The sequence below is a fragment of the Camelus bactrianus genome, chromosome 28 (assembly GCF_048773025.1).
Source record: "Camelus bactrianus isolate YW-2024 breed Bactrian camel chromosome 28, ASM4877302v1, whole genome shotgun sequence".
NCBI lineage: Eukaryota > Metazoa > Chordata > Mammalia > Artiodactyla > Camelidae > Camelus > Camelus bactrianus.
Genome location: NC_133566.1, coordinates 5,952,813 through 5,965,634, shown reverse-complemented (window position 1 = coordinate 5,965,634; position 12,822 = coordinate 5,952,813).

Genomic DNA, 12,822 nt, shown 5'->3' with positions numbered 1-12,822 from the left:
TTTCCTAGTGCCGGTTTGAAGTTCCTGCAGTATTCAGTGTAAAACCGTGTTGGAGCTGTTACCTCCCCATATATATGTATGGAGTGGAATTTGCAACTGAAGAGATACTTTGTGTTCCCTACAAGTTAGGTGAAGGACGGCTTTCACACACAATTATCTCTCAGAACTGAGCATGTGGAGAGACGTTCGTTCATCTAGCACAAAAGGAACGGGTTGCAGGAGAAACTTTTACTCTGGTTTCTCAGTCTGTTTCCTAGTGCCGGTTTGAAGTTCCTGCAGTTTTCACTGTAAAACAAAGCTGGAGCTAGTAACTCCCCTTATATATGTATGGAGTGGAGTTTGCAACTGAAGAGAAACTTTGTGTTCCCAACAAGCTAGGTGAAGGACGGCTTTCACACACACTTATCTCTCAGAACTGAGAATGTGGAGAGACGTTCGTTCATCTAGCACAAAGGGAATGGTTTGCAGGAGAAACTTTTACTCTGGTTTCTCAGTCTGTTTCCTAGTGCCGGGTTGAAGTTCCTGCAGTTTTCACCGTAAAACCGAGTTGGAGCTAGAACCTCTCCATATATATGTATGGAATGGAGTTTGCAACTGAAGAGAAACTTTGTGTTCCCGACAAGCTAGGTGAAGGACGGCTTTCACACACACTTATCTCTCAGAACTGAGCATGTGGAGAGACGTTCGTTCATCTAGCACAAAGGGAACGGGTTGCAGGAGAAACTTTTACTCTGGTTTCTCAGTCTGTTTCCTAGTGCCGGTTGATAGTTCCTGCAATTTTCACTGTAAAACCGAGTTGGAGCTAATACCTCCCCATATATATGTAAGGAGTGGAGTTTGCAACTGAAGAGAAACTTTGTGTTCCCAACAAGCTAGGTGAAGGACGGCTTTCACACACACTTATCTCTCAGAACTGAGCATGTGGAGAGACGTTCGTTCATCTAGCACAAAGGGAATGGTTTGCAGGAGAAACTTTTACTCTGGTTTCTCAGTCTGTTTCCTAGTGCCGGGTTGAAGTTCCTGCAGTTTTCACCGTAAAACCGAGTTGGAGCTAGAACCTCTCCATATATATGTAAGGAGTGGAGTTTGCAACTGAAGAGAAACTTTGTGTTCCCGACAAGCTAGGTGAAGGACGGCTTTCACACACACTTATCTCTCAGAACTGAGCATGTGGAGAGACGTTCGTTCATCTAGAACAAAGGGAACGGTTTGCAGGAGAAACTTTTACTCTGGTTTCTCAGTCTGTTTCCTAGTGCCGGTTTGAAGTTCCTGCAGTATTCAGTGTAAAACCGTGTTGGAGCTGTTACCTCCCCATATATATGTATGGAGTGGAATTTGCAACTGAAGAGATACTTTGTGTTCCCTACAAGTTATGTGAAGGATGGCTTTCACACACAATTATCTCTCAGAACTGAGCATGTGGAGAGACGTTCGTTCATCTAGCACAAAAGGAACGGGTTGCAGGAGAAACTTTTACTCTGGTTTCTCAGTCTGTTTCCTAGTGCCAGATTGAATTTCCTGCAGTTTTCACTGTAAAACAAAGCTGGAGCTAGTAACTCCCCTTATATATGTATGGAGAGCAGTTTGCAACTGAAGAGTAACTTTGTGTTCCCAACAAGATAGGTGAAGGACGGCTTTCACACACACTTATCTCTCAGAGCTGAACATGTGGAGAGACGTTCGTTCATCTAGCAGAAAGGGAACGGGTTGCATGAGAAACTTTTACTCTGATTTCTCAGTCTGTTTCGTAGTGCCGGTTTGAAATTCCTGCAGTTTTCACTCTAAAACCGAGTTGGAGCTAGTACCTCCCCATATATATGTATGGAGTGGGGTTTGCAACTGAAGAGAAACTTTGTGTTCCCAACAAGCTAGGTGAAGGACGGCTTTCACACACACTTATCTCTCAGAATTGAGCTTGTGGAGAGACGTTCGTTCATCTAGCAAAAAGTGAACGGGTTGAAGGAGAAACTTTTTCTCTGGTTTCTCAGTCTGTTTCCTAGTGCCGGTTTGAAGTTCCTGCAGTTTTCACTGTAAAAATGATTTGGAGCTAGTACCTCCCCATATATATGTATGGAGTGGAGTTTGCAACTGAAGAGAAACTTTGTGTTCCCAACAAGGTAGGTGAAGGACGGCTTTCACACACATTTATCTGTCGGAACTGAGCATGTGGAGAGACGTTCGTTCATCTAGCACAAAGGGAACGGGTTGCAGGAGAAACTTTTGCTCTGGTTTCTCAGTCTGTTTCCTAGTGCCGGTTTGAAGTTCCTGCAGTTTTCACTGTAAAACCGAGTTGGAGCTAGTACCACCCCATATATATATGTATGGTGTGGAGTTTGCAACTGAAGAGAAACTTTGTGTTCCCATCAAGCTAGGTGAATGACGGCTTTCACACACACTAATCTCTCAGAACTGAGCATGTGGAGAGACGTTCGTTCATCTAGCACAAAGGGAACGGGTTGCAGGAGAAACTTTACTCTGGTTTCTCAGTCTGTTTCCTAGTGCCGGTTTGAAGTTCCTGCTGTTTTCACTGTAAAACCGAGTTGGAACTAGTACCTCCCCATATATATGTATGGAGTGGAGTTTGCAACTGAAGAGAAACTTTGTGTTCCCAACAAGCTAGGTGAAGGACGGCTTTCACACACACTTATCTCTCAGAACTGAGCATGTGGAGAGACGTTCGTTCATCTAGCACAAAGGGAACGGGTTGCAGGAGAAACTTTTACTCTGGTTTCTCAGTCTGTTTCCTAGTGCCGGTTGGAAGTTCCTGCAATTTTCACTGTAAAACCGAGTTGGAGCTAATACCTCCCCATATATATGTATGGAGTGGAGTTTGCAACTGAAGAGAAACTTTGTGTTCCCAACAAGCTAGGTGAAGGACGGCTTTCACACACACTTATCTCTCAGAACTGAGCATGTGGAGAGACGTTCGTTCATCTAGCACAAAGGGAATGGTTTGCAGGAGAAACTTTTACTCTGGTTTCTCAGTCTGTTTCCTAGTGCCGGGTTGAAATTCCTGCAGTTTTCACCGTAAAACCGAGTTGGAGCTAGAACCTCTCCATATATATGTATGGAGTGGAGTTTGCAACTGAAGAGAAACTTTGTGTTCCCAACAAGCTAGGTGAAGGACGGCTTTCACACACACTTATCTCTCAGAACTGAGCATGTGGAGAGACGTTCGTTCATCTAGCATAAAGGGAAAGGGTTGCAGGAGAAACTTTTACTCTGGTTTCTCAGTCTGTTTCCTAGTGCCGGTTTGAAGTTCCTGCAGTTTTCACTGTAAAACCGAGTTGGAGCTAGTACCTCCCCATATATATGTATGGAGTGGAGTTTGCAACTGAAGAGAAACTTTGTGTTCCCAACAAGCTAGGTGAAGGACGGCTTTCACACACACTTATCTCTCAGAACTGAGCATGTGGAGAGACGTTCGTTCATCTAGCACAAATGAAAAGGGTTGCAGTAGAAACTTTTACTCTGGTTTCTCAGTCTGTTTCCTAGTGCCGGTTTGAAATTCCAGCAGTTGTCACTGTAAAACCGAGTTGGAGCTAGTACCTCCCCATATATATGTATGGAGTGGAGTTTGCAACTGAAGAGAAACTTTGTGTTCCCAACTAGCTAGTTGAAGTACGGCTTTCACACACAATTATCTCTCAGCACTGAGCATGTGGAGAGACGTTCGTTCATCTAGCACAAAGGGAATGGGTGGCAGGAGAAACTTTTACTCTGGTTTCTCAGTCTGATTCCTAGTGCCGGTTTGAAGTTCCTGCAGTTTTCACTGTAAAACCGAGTTGGAGCAAATACCTCCCAATATATATGTATGGAGTGGAGTTTGCAACTGAAGAGAAACTTTGTGTTCCCAACAAGCTAGGTGAAGGACGGCTTTCACACACACTTATCTCTCAGAACTGAGCATGTGGAGAGACGTTCGTTCATCTAGCACAAAGGGAATGGGTGGCAGGAGAAACTTTTACTCTGGTTTCTCAGTCTGATTCCTAGTGCCGGTTTGAAGTTCCTGCAATTTTCACTGTAAAACCGAGTTGGAGCTAATACCTCCCAATATATATGTATGGATTGGAGTTTGCAACTGAAGAGAAACTTTGTGTTCCCAACAAGCTAGGTGAAGGACGGCTTTCACACACAATTATCTCTCAGAACTGAGCATGTGGAGAGACGTTCGTTCATCTAGCACAAAGGGAACGGGTTGCAGGAGAAACTTTTGCTCTGGTTTCTCAGTCTGTTTCCTAGTGCCGGTTTGAAGTTCCTGCAGTTTTCACTGTAAAACCGAGTTGGAGCTAGTACCACCCCATATATATATGTATGGTGTGGAGTTTGCAACTGAAGAGAAACTTTGTGTTCCCATCAAGCTAGGTGAATGACGGCTTTCACACACACTAATCTCTCAGAACTGAGCATGTGGAGAGACGTTCGTTCATCTAGCACAAAGGGAACGGGTTGCAGGAGAAACTTTACTCTGGTTTCTCAGTCTGTTTCCTAGTGCCGGTTTGAAGTTCCTGCTGTTTTCACTGTAAAACCGAGTTGGAGCTAGTACCTCCCCATATATATGTATGGAGTGGAGTTTGCAACTGAAGAGAAACTTTGTGTTCCCAACAAGCTAGGTGAAGGACGGCTTTCACACACACTTATCTCTCAGAACTGAGCATGTGGAGAGACGTTCGTTCATCTAGCACAAAGGGAACGGGTTGCAGGAGAAACTTTTACTCTGGTTTCTCAGTCTGTTTCCTAGTGCCGGTTGGAAGTTCCTGCAATTTTCACTGTAAAACCGTGTTGGAGCTAATACCTCCCCATATATATGTATGGAGTGGAGTTTGCAACTGAAGAGAAAATTTGTGTTCCCAACAAGCTAGGTGAAGGACGGTTTTCACACACACTTATCTCTCAGAACTGAGCATGTGGAGAGACCTTCGTTCATCTAGCACAAAGGGAATGGTTTGCAGGAGAAACTTTTACTCTGGTTTCTCAGTCTGTTTCCTAGTGCCGGGTTGAAGTTCCTGCAGTTTTCACCGTAAAACCGAGTTGGAGCTAGAACCTCTCCATATATATGTATGGAGTGGAGTTTGCAACTGAAGAGAAACTTTGTGTTCCCAACAAGCTAGGTGAAGGACGGCTTTCACACACACTTATCTCTCAGAACTGAGCATGTGGAGAGACGTTCGTTCATCTAGCATAAAGGGAAAGGGTTGCAGGAGAAACTTTTACTCTGGTTTCTCAGTCTGTTTCCTAGTGCCGGTTTGAAGTTCCTGCACTTTTCACTGTAAAACCGAGTTGGAGCTAGTACCTCCCCATATATATGTATGGAGTGGAGTTTGCAACTGAAGAGAAACTTTGTGTTCCCAACAAGCTAGGTGAAGGACGGCTTTCACACACACTTATCTGTCAGAACTGAGCATGTGGAGAGACTTTCGTTCATCTAGCAAAAATGGAAAGGTTTGCAGTACAAACTTTTACTCTGGTTTCTCAGTCTGTTTCCTAGTGCCGGTTTGAAATTCCAGCAGTTTTCACTGTAAAACCGAGTTGGAGCTAGTACCTCCCCATATATATGTATGGAGTGGAGTTTGCAACTGAAGAGAAACTTTGTGTTCCCAACTAGCTAGTTGAAGTACGGCTTTCACACACAATTATCTCTCAGCACTGAGCATGTGGAGAGACGTTCGTTCATCTAGCACAAAGGGAATGGGTGGCAGGAGAAACTTTTACTCTGGTTTCTCTGTCTGATTCCTAGTGCCGGTTTGAAGTTCCTGCAGTTTTCACTGTAAAACCGAGTTGGAGCAAATACCTCCCAATATATATGTATGGAGTGGAGTTTGCAACTGAAGAGAAACTTTGTGTTCCCAACAAGCTAGGTGAAGGACGGCTTTCACACACACTTATCTCTCAGAACTGAGCATGTGGAGAGACGTTCGTTCATCTAGCACAAAGGGAATGGGTGGCAGGAGAAACTTTTACTCTGGTTTCTCAGTCTGATTCCTAGTGCCGGTTTGAAGTTCCTGCAGTTTTCACTGTAAAACCGAGTTGGAGCTAATACCTCCCAATATATATGTATGGAGTGGAGTTTGCAACTGAAGAGAAACTTTGTCTTCCCAACAAGCTAGGTGAAGGACGGCTTTCACACACAATTATCTCTCAGAACTGAGCATGTGGAGAGACGTTCGTTCATCTAGAACAAAGGGAACGGGTTGCAGGAGAAACTTTTACTCTGGTTTCTCAGTCTGTTTCCTAGTGCCGGGTTGAAGTTCCTGCAGTTTTCACTGTAAAACCGAGTTGGAGCTAGTACCTCCCCATATATATGTATGGAGTGGAGTTGGGAACTGAAGAGAAACTTTGTGTTCCCAACAAGCTAGGTGAAGGACGGCTTTCACTCACACTTATCTGTCAGAACTGAGCATGTGGAGAGACGTTCGTTCATCTAGCACAAAGGGAACTGGTTGCAGGAGTAAATTTTGTTCTGGTTTCTCAGTCTGTTTCCTAGTGCCGGTTTGAAATTCCTGCAGTTTTCACTGTAAACCGAGTTGGAGGTAGTACCTACCCATATATATGTATGGAGTGGAGTTTGCAACTGAAGATAAAATTTTTGTGTTCCCAACAAGCTAGGTGAAGGACAGCTTTCACACATACTTATCTCTCAGAACTGAGCATGTTGAGAGACGTTCGTTCATCTAGCACAAAGGGAACGGGTTGCAGGAGAAACTTTTACTCTGGTTTCTCAGTCTGTTTCCTAGTGCCGGTTTGAAGTTCCTGCAGTTTTCACTGTAAAACCGAGTTGGAGCTAGTACCTCCCCATATATATGTATGGAGTGGAGTTGGGAACTGAAGAGAAACTTTGTGTTCCCTACAAGCTACGTGAAGGACGGCTTTCACACACATTTATCTCTCAGAACTGAGCATGTGGAGAGACGTTCATTCATCTAGCACAAAGGGAATGGTTTGCAGGAGAAACTTTTACTCTGGTTTCTCAGTCTGTTTCCTAGTGCCGGTTTGAAGTTCCTGCAGTTTTCACTGTAAAACCGAGTTGGAGCTAGTACCTCCCCATATATATGTATGTAGTGGAGTTGGGAACTGAAAAGAAACTTTGTGTTCCCAACAAGCTACGTGAAGGACGGCTTTCACTCACACTTATCGGTCAGAACTGAGCATGTGGAGAGACGTTCGTTCATCTAGCACAAAGGGAACGGGTTGCAGGAGAAACTTTTCTTCTGGTTTCTCAGTCTGTTTCCTAGTGCCGGTTTGAAGTTCCTGCAGTTTTCACCGTAAAACCGAGTTGGAGGTAGTACCTCCCCATATATATGTATGGAGAGGAGTTTGCAACTGAAGATAAAATTTTTGTGTTCCCAACAAGCTAGGTGAAGGACAGCTTTCACACACACTAATCTCTCAGAACTGAGCATGTTGAGAGACGTTCGTTCATCTAGCACAAAGGGAACGGGTTGCAGGAGAAACTTTTACTCTGGTTTCTCAGTCTGTTTCCTAGTGCCGGTTTGAAGTTCCTGCAGTTTTCACTGTAAAACTGAGTTGGAGCTAATACCACCCAATATATATGTATGGAGTGGAGTTTGCAACTGAAGAGAAACTTTGTGTTCCCAACAAGCTAGGTGAAGGACGGCTTTCACACACACTTATCTCTCAGAACTGAGCATGTGGAGAGACGTTCGTTCATCTAGCACAAAGGGAACGGGTTGCAGGAGAAACTTTTACTCTGGTTTCCCAGTCTGTTTCCTAGTGCCGGTTTGAAGTTCCTGCAGTTTTCACTGTAAACCCGAGTTGGAGCTAGTACCTCTCCATATATATGTATGGAGTGGAGTTGGGAACTGAAGAGAAACTTTGTGTTCCCAACAAGCTAGGTGAAGGACGGCTTTCACACACACTTATCTGTCAGAACTGAGCATGTGGAGAGACTTTCGTTCATCTAGCACAAAGGGAACGGGTTGCAGGAGAAACTTTTATTCTGGTTTCTCAGTCTGTTTCCTAGTGCCGGTTTGAAGTTCCTGCAGTTTTCACTGTAAAACCGAGTTGGAGCTAGTACCTTCCCATATATAAATATGGAGTGGAGTTTGCAACTGAAGAGAAACTTTGTGTTCCCAACAAGCTAGGTGAAGGACAGCTTTCACACACACTTATCTCTCAGAACTGAGCATGTGGAGAGACGTTCGTTCATCTAGCACAAAGGGAATGGGTGGCAGGAGAAACCTTTACTCTGGTTTCTCAGTCTTTTTCCTAGTGCCGGTTTGAAGTTCCTGCAGTTTTCACTGTAAAACCGAGTTGGAGCTAGTACCTCTCCATATATATGTATGGAGTGGAGTTGGGAACTGAAGAGAAACTTTGTGTTCCCAACAAGCTAGGTGAAGGACGGCTTTCACTCACACTTATCTGTCAGAACTGAGCATGTGGAGAGACGTTCGTTCATCTAGCACAAAGGGAACGGGTTGCAGGAGAAAGTTTTTTCTGGTTTCTCAGTCTGTTTCCTAGTGCCGGTTTGAATTTCCTGCAGTTTTCACTGTAAAACCGAGTTGGATGTAGTACCTACCCATATATATGTATGGAGTGGAGTTTGCAACTGAAGATAAAATTTTTGTGTTCCCAACAAGCTAGGTGAAGGACAGCTTTCACACACACTTATCTCTCAGAACTGAGCATGTTGAGAGACGTTCGTTCATCTAGCACAAAAGGAACGGGTTGCAGGAGAAACTTTTACTCTGGTTTCTCAGTCTGTTTCCTAGTGCCGGTTTGAATTTCCTGCAGTTTTCACTGTAAAACCGAGTTGGAGCTAATACCTACCAATATATATGTATGGAGTGGAGTTTGCAACTGAAGAGAAACTTTGTGTTCCCAACAAGCTAGTTGAAGGACGGCTTTCACACACACATATCTCTCAGAACTGAGCATGTGGAGAGACGTTCGTTCATCTAGCACAAAGGGAACGGGTTGCAGGAGAAACTTTTACTCTGGTTTCTCAGTCTGTTTCCTAGTGCCGGTTTGAAGTTCCTGCATTTTTCACTGTAAAACCGAGTTCGAGCTAGTACCACTCCCTATATATGTATGGAGTGGAGTTGGGAAATGAAAAGAAACTTTGTGTTCCCAACAAGCTAGTTGAAGGACGGCTTTCACACACACTTATCTGTCAGAACTGAGCATGTGGAGAGACGTTCGTTCATCTAGCACAAAGGGAACGGATTGCAGGAGAAACATTTGCTCTGGTTTCTCAGTCTGTTTCCTAGTGCCGGTTTGAAGTTCCAGCAGTTTTCACTGTAAAACAGAGTTGGAGCTAGTACCTCCCCATATATATGTACGGAGTGGAGTTTGCAACTGAAGAGAAACTTTGTGTTCCCAACAAGCTAGGTGAAGGAAGGCTTTCACACACACTTATCTCTCAGAACTGAGCATGTGGAGAGACGTTCGTTCATCTAGCACAACGGGAACGGGTTGCAGGGGAAACTTTTACTCTGGTTTCTCAGTCTGTTTCCTAGTGCCGGTTTGAAGTTCCTGCAGTTTTCACTGTAAAACCGAGTTGGAGCTAGTACCTCCCCATATATATGTATGGAGTGGAGTTGGGACTGAAGAGAAACTTTGTGTTCCCAACAAGCTAGGTGAAGGACGGCTTTCACTCACACTTATCTGTCAGAACTGAGCATGTGGAGAGACGTTCGTTCATCTAGCACAAAGGGAACGGGTTGCAGGAGAAACTTTTCTTCTGGTTTCTCAGTCTGTTTCCTAGTGCCGGTTTGAATTTCCTGCAGTTTTCACTGTAAAACCGAGTTGGAGCTAGTACCTCCCCATATACATGTATGGAATGGAGTTTGCAACTGAAGAGAAACATTGTGTTCCCAACAAGCTAGGTGAAGGACGGCTTTCACACACACTTATCTCTCAGAACTGAGCATGTGGAGAGACGTTCGTTCATCTAGCACAAAGGGATCGGGTTGCAGGAGAAACTTTTACTCTGGTTTCTCAGTGTGTTTCCTAGACCGGTTTGAAGTTCCTGCAGTTTTCACTGTAAAACCGAGTTGGAGCTAGTACCTCCCCATATATATATGTATGGAGTGGAGTTTGCAACTGAAGAGAATCTTTGTGTTCCCAACAAGCTAGGTGAAGGACGGCTTTCACACACACATATCTCTCAGAACTGAGCATGTGGAGAGACGTTCGTTCATCTAGCAAAAAGGGAACGGGTTGCAGGAGAAACTTTTACTCTGGTTTCTCATTCTGTTTCCTAGTGCCTGTTTGAAGTTCCTGCAGTTTTCAATGTAAAACCGAGTTGGAGCTAGTACCTCCCCATATATATGTATGGAGTGGAGTTTGCTATTGAAGAGAAACTTTGTGTTCCCAAAAAGCTAGGTGAAGGACGGCTTTCACACACACTTATCTCTCAGCACTGAGCATGTTGAGAGACGTTCGTTCATCTAGCACAAAGGGAACGGGTTGCAGGAGAAACTTTTACTCTGGTTTCTCAGTCTGTTTCCTAGTGCCGGTTTGAAGTTCCTGCAGTTTTCACTGTAAAACCGAGTTGGAGCTAGTACCTCCCCATATATATGTATGGAGTGGAGTTTGCAACTGAAGAGAAACTTTGTGTTCCTGAAAAGCTAGGTGAAGGACGGCTTTCACACACACTTTTCTCTCAGCACTGAGCATGTTGAGAGACGTTCGTTCATCTAGCACAAAGGGAACGGGTTGCAGGAGAAACTTTTACTCTGGTTTCTCAGTCTGTTTCCTAGTGCCGGTTTGAAGTTCCTGCAGTTTTCACTGTAAAACCGAGTTGGAGCTAGTACCTCCCCATATAAATGTATGGAGTGGAGTTTGCAACTGAAGAGAAACTTTGTGTTCCCAAAAAGCTAGGTGAAGGACGGCTTTCACACACACTTTTCTCTCAGCACTGAGCATGTTGAGAGACGTTCGTTCATCTAGCACAAAGGGAACGGGTTGCAGGAGAAACTTTTACTCTGGTTTCTCAGTCTGTTTCCTAGTGCCGGTTTGAATTTCCTGCAGTTTTCACTGTAAAACCGAGTTGGAGTTAGTACCTCCCCATATATATGTATGGAGTGGAGTTTGCAACTGAAGAGAAACTTAGTGTTCCCAACAAGCTAGGTGAAGGACGGCTTTCACACACACTTATCTCTCAGAACTGAGCATGTGGAGAGACGTTCGTTCATCTAGCACAAAGGGAATGGGTTGCAGGGGAAACTTTTACTCTGGTTTCTCAGTCTGTTTCCTAGTGCCGGTTTGAAGTTCCTGCAGTTTTCACTGTAAAACCGAGTTGGAGCTAGTACCTCCCCATATATATGTATGGAGTGGAGTTTGCAACTGAAGAGAAACTTTGTGTTCCCAACAAGCTAGGTGAAGGATGGCTTTCACACACACTTATCTCTCAGAACTGAGCATGTGGAGAGACGTTCGTTCATCTAGCACAAAGGGAACGGGTTGCATGAGAAACTTTTACACTGGTTTCTCAGTCTGTTTCCTAGTGCCGGTTTGAAGTTCCTGCAGTTTTCACTGTAAAACCGAGTTGGAGCTAATACCTCCCCATATATATGTATGGAGTCGAGTTTGCAACTGAAGAGAAACTTTGTGTTCCCAACAAGCTAGTTGAAGGACGGCTTTCACACACACTTATCCCTCAGAACTGAGCATGTGGAGAGACATTCGTTCATCTAGCAAAAAGGGAACGGGTTGCATAAGAAACTTTTACTCTGGTTTCTCAGTCTGTTTCCTAGTGCCGGTTTGAAGTTCCTGCAGTTTTCACAGTAAAACCGAGTTGGAGCTAGTACCTCCCCATATATATGTATGGAGTAGAGTTTGCAACTGAAGAGAATCTTTGTGTTCCCAACAAGCTAGGTGAAGGACGGCTTTCTCACACACTTATCTCTCAGAACTGAGCATGTGGAGAGACGTTCGTTCATCTAGCACAAAGGGAACGGGTTGCAGGAGAAACTTTTACTCTGGTTTCTCAGTCTGTTTCCTAGTGCCGGTTTGAATTTCCTGCAGTTTTCACTGTAAAACCGAGTTGGAGTTAGTACCTCCCCATATATATGTATGGAGTGGAGTTTGCAACTGAAGAGAAACTTAGTGTTCCCAACAAGCTAGGTGAAGGACGGCTTTCACACACACTTATCTCTCAGCACTGAGAATGTGGAGAGACGTTCGTTCATCTAGCACAAAGGGAACGGGTTGCAGTAGAAACTTTTACTCTGGTTTCTCAGTCTGTTTCCTAGTGCCGGTTTGAAGTTCCTGCAATTTTCACTGTAAAACCGAGTTGGAGCTAGTACCTCCCCATATATATGTATGGAGTGGAGTTTGCAACTGAAGAGAAACTTTGTGTTCCCAACAAGTTATGTGAAGGACGGCTTTCACACACACTTATCTCTCAGCACTGAGCATGTGGAGAGACGTTCGTTCATCTAGCACAAAGGGAACGGGTTGCATGAGAAACTTTTACACTGGTTTCTCAGTCTGTTTCCTAGTGCCGGTTTGAAGTTCCTGCAGTTTTCACTGTAAAACCGAGTTGGAGCTAATACCTCCCCATATATATGTATGGAGTGGAGTTTGCAACTGAAGAGAAACTTTGTGTTCCCAACAAGCTATTTGAAGGACGGCTTTCACACACACTTATCCCTCAGAACTGAGCATGTGGAGAGACGTTCGTTCATCTAGCACAAAGGGAACGGGTTGCATAAGAAACTTTTACTCTGGTTTCTCAGTCTGTTTCCTAGTGCCGGTTTGAAGTTCCTGCAGTTTTCACTGTAAAACCGAGTTGGAGCTAGTACCTCCCCATATATATGTATGGAGTAGAGTTTGCAACTGAAGAGAATCTTTGTGTTC